Below are 6,372 nucleotides of genomic sequence, written 5' to 3' on the forward strand. Positions count from 1 at the left end.
AATTATCAAAATGAACATATTACCACGATTATTGTATATTTTTAGGTCAGCCAATTTATTACTTTCGAAGACGTTTTTTAAAAAGATTCATAAAGAATTGGATAAATTCATTTGGGAACCAAAGAAAACCAGGATATCTTATGATAAATTAATGACCCCAAAAAATAGAGGAGGACTGGAATTACCTGATTTTGAAATGTATTATTTAATTGTAAATTCTAATAGAATTTTAAGAATTGCCAATTATGATATAAATAATACTAAGTGGACACCACTTTGGGTAGTTCTGAATTATAAATATATTCTAAAGTTAAATATCAATCCTAAAGCAATACTTTTTTTAGTTAAGGATACGTTGAAAGTCTATGGTTTTTCAACCCTTTCATAAGAATCCTAATTTAAAATTGAATAATCAACTAATTGATCTCAACAAGTTTCCATTGATAGTTAATCTAACTTTGATTGATATATATAAACATCTTGACAGTTCGGCCAACCAAATAAGACAAGAACTTAACTTACCTAAAAAGTATCTGGTTATTCTGAGGCAAATTAGAGAACTCACTATAAGCTATTTTAAAAGTTTTAAACCGGAAGAAGAGGCTATTAATAGATGCTCTTTGTTGTGGCAAGCTCTCCAACAGGATCTTAAATATATCACGACAACAAATCAATTAATTAAAGAATTTCAATTTCATGATAAAATTTTGTTATCAAACTACTGGGAAGAGAAAATTTTACTGACAGATAGAAGTAATATGTTAAAAGCAATTGACTTGACCATCAAATCTACTTCTCTTCAAAAATTAATATATACCCAGTTGATGATTTGGAACAATGCATATTATACACGCCTTACCCTGCATAAATTTAATCCCAAAAATTCACCAACTTGTCCATATTGTAAGAATCAACCAGCTGATCTTCTTCATATGTTCTGGAGTTGTAAATGTATTTTCAAACTTTGGAATTCCCTTAAGAGTCAACTTCAGAAGGTGGGTTCAACATTATCATGGAAATTTATGATTCTGCATATTCCCCCGAAAGAGATCCCTAAATCACAAATTATTATATATATTAATATGTTTCTATTAATGAAGCTTTATATAGCTTCAAATTGGTTAGACCCATCTAAAACTTCATGGCAGAACTTTAGAGTTCTAGCAACAAAACATATATTGGCTCATAAATTACTATTAAACCCACAAAATAAAAATGTTAATAATCCAAAAATTTGGGAACAGATTTTTAATATTATACTAGCATAGTATTTTCAACTTGGAAATATTAATAATTATTTATGTGTGTGGAGAGAATTTAGTAATCAACTGTCAATTACTTGCATTTACTCTTATGCTTTTTTATATTTAAATGTATTACATGGAAGCATTCTTGTAAATATTGTATATAGAGTGTGGTTATTAGTGATATTAGTTAATGTTTGATTTGTGAATATATGTTATTTTTGATCTTACTTGTGTTTGAAAATAATATAACAATAAACATTTATTATGGAAAAAAAAATCAGTACATATTGCTGTTGCATGCATATTCATGTATTGTCATTTTTGTGTTGCAGTAGCAAAATTGCATCGTGCACATGGGTCTACACAAGGTGATGATGATAAATGTAAGTGTAATGACTTGTAGCTATACAACTAAAATACAAACATAACAGGGCAACCAACATGTATACTATTGTCTGCATTCATTTTCACAGGTCCATCTAATTCTGCACAACAGCAGGAAATGATAGGTGAGTTTCTCCATATACTGTTACTGTGAACATCACCTGTTATTGCCTTAGCCTCATATCATGCCAGTGCTGTTTACTGTCATATTGATATTTCCCTTACATTGTAAATGACAGGTACATGCCATGCAGGTACACCTTCAGACAGATCAGATATGATAACACAACATGTTCATGGGTTGCAGCAATGTGTAGCAGTCTTGTGCTGCATGAAATTAATGTTGCTGTTTTTTTAGACAGGGACATCTGAGCAATAGGTGCACCATATGTCATTTGAGTATTAGCAGACCCTGTTACTATGTTGTATATGTTTAAAACACACAAATACACGGACTAGCCGAAAACCTTATATTTCTGAAGAAGTTCACATTTTAAAATAAAGGTGAAAGAAAGCGCTAATTAGTATCTCGCTGTGTGGAATCCTTAACAGTTCCTGACCACTTGTTCTTTTGTTGGTTCATATGTTGTATATGTCAGGTGTTTCAACTATATGGCAGTTTTGAATGCATTTATCCCTCCTCCAGTGCCGTCCTCCCACAAGGACTTGTTAGTTGTGTGTTATGCTTGTATTCCTCACATATGTCATGTATGTTGGATGTGTAACACAATTGTCACCTCCCTGTTACATAGATTCCATGGCTCATACACAGACAGGACCTTGTGGTAAGTCATTATTGTCTGTAACATTGTAGTGCGATATATGTGTCATGTGTCATTAATGATATGCAGCATGTAATGTAAGCATGTTCCCTGACCTGTGCCATCTGTCTCTTCTTTTAGCACATCAACTGTGTTTATCTTCCTTTAGCCCATCCACTGATCCTGATGTGGGATCTGATGTGTCTCAGTATGTTAGCATGACCCTTGGCATACAGGACACTGACATGATGATACAGTCTAGCCCAGATGGTGAGGGCCATGTGTATTTGCCTGTAGACTCAGATGTGGAAGAAAACACATTCAGCCATTCTGGCATTGAGGGGATATCAGATGGTGGACAGGATGAGGCCTGTGGGCAACAGCCCCATGTTGTATCTGCTGGGGATGGTGACAGTTCATACAGCACTTTGATACTGCCTGTCATTAGATGAAGGTGTGTAGCTAGTGTGCATGGGCACGTGTCAGTGAGTGTCTGCCTACTCCTACAGGCAAATAAAAGTTCCCAGTGACATCATGGATCTGACATCTGTGCATTTTCCCATGCCACAGATCATGTTGCACACATGCTGGGTGTGCTGCATGAAGGACAGGAGTGCACTCTTTAATTATTCCTCTGGCCCTGCTGAGACATCTGGATAAGTACAAGTTGTGGACAGGTGGTAAAGTGGTCCTGATAATCCTCTTGGCTGTCTTCTCCACTCTCTGGAGGGATTTTTAGAGGTAGAGCAGATTCCATACCATACTATGAGGTTGTTTGTTAGGATGCTTTCTATAGTACCTCTGTAGAAGGTAGTGAGAACTGTCAATGGGAGATTTGCTGTCCCCAACCTTCTCAAAAATATAGTCTCTGGTGCACTTTCTTGACTGTGGCATTTGTATTTGTGTTCCAAGACAAGTCCACATTGATGTGCACTCCCAGAAACTTCATGCTTTCAATTGTTTTCCCACTGATGGTGAGGGGAGAATGTCCCTTGTGATTTTTCCTGTAGTCCACAATTATCTCATTTGTCTTGTTTATGTTTAGTGCTAAGTTGTTATTTCCACATCAGGTAATTAGTTCTTCCATCTCATCTATATATGCTGTTTCATCTTTGTTACTAATGAGGCCCACCACCGTTGTGTCATCAGCAAACTTGATTATGCTGTTTGTATTGTACCTGGCTGTGCAATCATGTGTTAACAGGGCGAACAGCAAGGGACTTAGTACACATTCTTGTGGGACTCCAGTGTTAAGAGTGATGTTATCTGAGGAGTTATTTACTGCTCACACTTTCTGAGGTCTGTCTGTGAGAAAGTCAAGAGTGGAGTGTTGATGACTAGTTGGAGTAACTTCATTACCAGATGAAGAGGGATGACTGTGTTAAAATCAGAGCTGAAGTCAATGAATAGTACCCTCACATAGGTGTTTTTATTCTCAAGGTGCTCCACTGATAAATGGAGTGCTAGAGAGATGGCATCTGCCATAGAGCGGTTTGCTTGGTAAGCAAACTGCAGAGGGTCAGGATCAGCAAGCAGCCCAGATGTTCTGGCATCCTGGACCAACCTTTTAAAGCACTTCATCACTGTGGAGGTGAGGGCTACAGGGCAATAGTCATTTAGGCAAGATGGTGGAGACTTCTTTGGTAATGGAAATATTGTCATGCATTTCAGAACTATTTGCTGACTCTGAGATTAATTGAAGATATCCTTGAGGACATTTGTTAGTTGGACTGAACAGTTCCTGAGCACTCACCTTAGGATGTTGTCAGGCCAAGTTGCTTTTCTCGGGTTAATTCTGCACAGTGTTCTCTGGACATCAGCTGGGTTGAGGGTGAGCATCTTCTCATTATGGCTGATGGGCATTTTCTTCACTGTTGTTCTGTTCCCTTCCTTAAATCTGCTGAAGTAGGCATTCAGCATATTTAGAAATTCCTTGTTGTCCTCACATTGTGAAGATAGGGGTCTGTAGTCAGTTATGGACTGGATACCCTGCGATAGGCACCTAGGGTCTTTTTGGTCGGGAAGTAGCTCTGGATCTTTCTGCCATAGGAGCATTTTCCTTCCCTCACTCCCTTGTTCAGATTTGCTCTGGCTGCTTTGAGGGCTTCTCTGTCTCCAGACCTGAAGGCTGCATTCCTTGCTTTCAGTAGCTCATAAACCTCTCTCATCAACCAGGGTTTCTGGTTGGCTTGTGTGATGATTATTTTGGTGACTGTCACATTATCCACACATTTTGAGATGTAGCCCATCACCACCTCAGTATACTTCTCCAGGTTGATACATTGGTTCTCAGTTACCTCCTCCTTGAATATGCTCCAGTCTGTGCTCTCAAAAAAATCAAGTGCTGAGACTGTACCCTCTGGTCATACTCTTACTTGTTTCACTGTTGGTCTCCCTGTAGTTAGCAATGGTTTGTATGCTGGTAGTAACATTATGGAGAGGTGGTCAGAGTTTTCCCAGGTGTGGGTGAGGCATTGACTTTAATGCCAGCTTAAAATTGCTGTATACCTTGCCCAGTGTGTTCTCCCCCCCCCCTTGTGCAAAGTCCACATATTGGAAATAGTGGGGCAGAACCATTTTCAAGTTGGCCTGATTAAAGTCACCTGCCACTATAGAAACACAGTCTGCATTCTGGTTTTGCAGTTCATTTATATCCTGGTAACCCACATACTCTCAACCTATGTTATCTCAGATTTGTCAAGGGCAAATCCTGCCTACTTAACTTGGGTGACTTCTTTAAAAAAGTTGCTGTAACAATGGATAAGGGCAGATCAGTACACACAGCATATCTAGACCTCATAAAGGCATTCAACACTATTCCACACTCAGTATTGCAGATAAACTCACCAAGCTAAATGTAAATCTCTACATAACTCCTTGGATGGCAACTTGTCCCACAAACAGAACCCAAGAAATAAAAGTGGGCAACTCTACCTCCTTCAAAAGACTTGTCATTAGCTTTGTATCCCAGGGTTCAGTTCTTGTGCATTTACCTTTTGGATGTCAAAGCTAATGTTAAGGATTTGTGACTGACGAAGTCTGCAGATGACTGCAAACTTGTTTCCATCATAAACTCCCAAAGGACACCGCAATCCTACAAGATAGCCTGTCTCAAACAAATAGCTGCAGTGAAAACCATGGTCTGAATCTAAATTCCCAGAAATGGATAACCATAGCCTTTGACAAGCAGGACTCCCCTTATAACTGTCACATCAAACCATCCTTTGATCACCGTATATCCGATATCATAAGGAAGTCCTTTTACATTCACCAGGTATGGTTTCCAGGTCCATTGTATTATATGTACACAAAATATAGGGGCTAAAATAAAAGCTACCATGAGAATGTTAGGCTAGGCTTTCTGAGATGCTCACAGATCAATAGTATTCAAAATTAGTATTGACAGTGTGTATTTATGAATGCAAATGAATTTTTGTATAATATTTATCCTGACAGAGATTTAAATTGTATTCCCAAAAAGGGGTCTCAAGGAGGTACGTAATGACCTGGAATTTAGAATGTGAGTCATTTGCTTTGAGAAGTATAACCAAGTTATTGTGGGACAGGAAATTGTTATTAGACCACACATGATAATGAGTGAAGGAGGGTTGCTTATGCTTTTCAGCATTATACTGTTTTAGGATCATAACAGGAATCTGACTAGGTTAAATGAGACGAATGAACAGATTATGATTAGGAATATAACTGGGTATAATTTCTCTTAAGGATTTTGCATAACTAATATGCAATCAACTTATTTGCTCAACATGTAATTTGATATTAAAATTTAAGGATACGAATTAAAAGTAGCATAGCGTTACATTTTAATTTTAACTTTATGATATTAAATGAAGTTTAATTATTTTAAATTAAACACAATGAAAATAAATAATACTCTGACATTTAAAAGAAAACCAGACAACATTATAATAGAATGAAAAGCATTTAATTTGACCATTAGTACTTACATTAATTGTCCA

This window comes from Protopterus annectens, chromosome 10.part0 (assembly GCF_019279795.1).
Source record: "Protopterus annectens isolate FY-2018-M chromosome 10.part0, PAN1.0, whole genome shotgun sequence".
NCBI lineage: Eukaryota > Metazoa > Chordata > Ceratodontiformes > Protopteridae > Protopterus > Protopterus annectens.